The sequence below is a fragment of the Serinus canaria genome, chromosome 1, assembly GCF_022539315.1.
Source record: "Serinus canaria isolate serCan28SL12 chromosome 1, serCan2020, whole genome shotgun sequence".
In the NCBI taxonomy this organism is placed as follows: Eukaryota; Metazoa; Chordata; class Aves; order Passeriformes; family Fringillidae; genus Serinus; species Serinus canaria.
Window position 1 is genome coordinate 109,046,847 of NC_066313.1, and position 3,519 is coordinate 109,050,365.

General features: G+C 41.1%; 1 long non-coding RNA gene across 1 annotated transcript; it reads right to left on the reverse strand.

The window, feature by feature from the left end:
* Positions 1 to 1,119: 1,119 nt before the first annotated feature.
* On the reverse strand, positions 1,120 to 3,197 carry LOC127059748 (uncharacterized). The gene is made up of 2 exons (XR_007777879.1): positions 2,961 to 3,197; positions 1,120 to 1,413 (listed from the first exon to the last, which is right to left on the reverse strand). It is a non-coding gene; the product is annotated as an uncharacterized LOC127059748 (long non-coding RNA).
* Between the last annotated feature and the right edge of the window lie 322 nt (positions 3,198 to 3,519).

Genomic DNA, 3,519 nt, shown 5'->3' on the forward strand with positions numbered 1-3,519 from the left:
TACCAACAATTCCATTTCCCTCCTGTATGTGATCCCTGGCCACCTTCAGGTGTTCTTCCACAGCTTCCCAGTCATGCCAGCCATCACAAGTGCACTCTCCTGAGGGTTCAGGACTTGGATTCCTTCCATGCTTTTGTAAGGAATCAGGGATATCACTTGCCATCCTGCCCACTCTGCTGATTTGTTATGCATTTGTGGTTTCAGGTTGCTCGAGGTTTCACCATCAAAGGTATTGGCAGAAGTAGGTTAAATATGAATTTGTAAAAGTGGGGCTTAACAAAATCTGATGGCCAGGGTCACTCTATTACTTACTACACTGATGAAGCACACAAAGGAAAATTGAGTTTAAATTGACTTAGAATGATTTACACATTGATTGAAGATGCAAAAGGTCAAAGGCAACCTTCCCATTGCTCAGAAAGGACACTCCTTTACCCTCTAAACTCCTGATAAAGCTTAGGTGAGCTAGGTCCAACCTTAGCCTCAGACTTCATCAATAGTTTTTATCTAAAAAACTTTATTTAGCAGCACTTAATCATTGACTAAACATTTATGGAGGGAATCAATAGGATTTACTATAGTCACAACAGTGATTTAATTATAGATCTGAAATCCCAATGTTTATACTATACCTGCTATAGGGATTTCAATCAATTAGCACATGCACACACACAAAGGAAAAAAAAAAAAAAGAGAAATATATGTATGAAGGATTATATTATATATAATATATATAATAATATAATTATATATAGATATAGATATAGATATAGATATAGATATAGATATAGATATAGATATAGATATAGATATAGATATAATATAAAGGTATTCCTGTTAAAAAATCCCCTTTGAGTTCAGTTAAATACTTCAAATCTCTTGGTATTTCTCAATGGGTGAGGGTGGAGCTTTGAGGAATGAGGAATTTCATTCCAGCCTTTGTCAGTTTGGATGGCCATCCTCTGAGTATGAAAACCTGAGGGTTGGAGAGCTCCAAGAGGTGTCCTGATCTCTTGCTCTTCATGCTAATCTGGCCCACATTCTTTAGTCCTTTCATCAGCTTCCTCTCAAACAGGGAGTTTCCAACTTTTCAGGCCCTTATCTCTTCTCCATCTTCTGGTTACTCCAACATTTTTGAAAGGTCATAAATTTAAGATCCCAGATATCCAATCTTCAACTCCCTTTGGCTTTGTTTGTTGAAGCTTGTCAGGGTTAGTTTCAGCAAAGCTGAGGTTTGGGTGATTTCATCATCAAAGTAACAACAAGGATCTGTGAAGAAACTCCCAAGTGCTCACACAGGCACTGGCAAGATGATGTAAATTGGGATCATTTCTGGCTGCTCCATCTTCCCTTCCCAGGGGTTATAAAAGATTTTCCCAGGCTGACCTCACAATTCTGAGGTGGGGTAAGAGCCTTCCAGAAAAATGATGAAGAAAACCCCAGTCATTTAGTAATAAATCAAGACCAAAATCAATTTATAATTATTGAGGTAATGCTTTGGGTTGAGTCCCCTAATTTTAGAGCCACTTTGCAGATCTCTCTCAGCCTTTCCTTAGCCTTTGGCAAGCCCCCATGGGCTCTGTAGCACCTAAGTAAAAATGTCACTTAGGGATGCAAAAAGGATAAAAGAGCTTTCCAAGAGCCAACTTCTCTCATTCTATGCTGCAGCTCCTGTGCTCAGGACAGCACCCAGGACTGTCCTGTGTCCCCAAAATCAGCACTTTAGGAAAAGGCCCATTAATTGCTGAAGCACAGCCTGGAATTATTGAGTAGCCAGCACCCTGGGGAGAGATGAGCATCCCCAGCCTGCCACAGCAGCACCACCAGGAGCTGGGATTTCCCATGGGGCTGAAGCTTTGTGCAGCTGTGCTCAGCAAGGTCATATCTGATAGAGAGACTCGAGGGAGATTTCTCAAAAGGAGGGAAGCCCTTTGCTTTATTCTGATTTGTCCTGTGTTTCTGCATTAGAGGACACTTTCTATGTCAGGGAAGGTACAGGTTGGATATCAGGAAAAAATTCTTCAGAGAAAGAATGATAAAGTGCTGGAATGCTCTTCCCAGGGAGGTGGTAGAATCACCATCTCTGGATGTGTTTAAAAAAGCTTGGACATGGCACTTGGTGCTATAGTCTAGTTGAGGTGTTAGGGCATAGGGTGGACTCGATGGTCTTAGAGGTCTCTTCCAACCTCATTATTCTGTGATATTTATTACAGTGACAATTGTCCATTTTAAGATTGATTTTGTTTAGTCTGGGGCAGCTTCCTCAGTCAGCTGGGGCAATTTTCTCTTATGGTGGGAAAAGTCATTCTCTTCTCAGGGAAAAACTCACCAGCTTCAGTTCAAATGTTTGTGAGAGACGTTGGGAGGAAGGGAGAAAGGGTAGGTTGGGTTGGCCTGGGGATGACCATTCTTAACCAGGAGGGAAAAAACTGCACTGCCCTGCTTTGCTTTGGAAGAGTTGCCCAGCTGGGGTGCCTGGAGGGAGTGCAGCACTACCATGATAGACCAGAAAAATGCAAATAGCTCCCCTGCATTTTTTTACAGCTTTGAAATAAACAAAAAAATTTTAACATGAAATAATAAATCATAAATATTATCATAATTATAAATTACTATTATAATAAACAATTATAAATTTATGAATAAATGTATAACTAATTATAAATCACTATTATTAATAAATGCTTATTTTATTAATTAATAATATATAATTAATGTAAATAATATAAATAAATATTTTTTATTTACAATAAATTTAAAAAAAAAATGTTCTACATTAAATACACCACAATAAAGGTAACTTTATTTTGAACATTTGAAAACAAAGTTCGGACTTTTCTTTCCATTTAAAACTACCTTTTCTTCTTCTTTTTCCATTTTTGTCCAATTAACATTGTGGATATTCTCCTGCACATTTCCTGTGCACCATGCCCTTGTTTCAAAAGGTTTTTCCCACTCACCTTCAACAATTCTGGGTTTCCAAGTAGGCACCTCTTGGGTTTATCCACACCCCTCCAGCTCAGGCAGTGAGGAGCACCCCCAGCTCAAAGGGGGGAAGAGCAGCCCAGGTTTTGGGGGGTTCCTGGGGGTCTCTGGGGAGGGGGAGCAGAGAGAGAGCAGCTCCCTCTCCCTGGAGTACTTAGGACAGGACAGGGAATCCATTCCCCTGCCCGGTGCTCTGCAGGGCTGCTTAGCCCAGGTTTGACCATCAGAGCTCTTCAGCGTGGCCAAGGTGATGTCAGACATTTCCTGCTGATCTCACAAATCAGCAGCTGCACCATTTCCTAACTAGTCACCATTGTTACTTCGTGCCTTCCTCTCTCTGCAGGAAGCCCTTGACAGGCAATAAAACAATCCCTGTGGAGTGTGGTGGGGTAAATCAGCTCCACCCAGACTCTCTCAGAAGATTCCCCAAAGGCAGGGCTGGGGAACAAGGCACCTCCCTCCTCCAGAATCATTCCAAAATCCCCATGTCCCTGGTACCAAGAGAAACAACCCACTCCTAAACCTCATTTATCT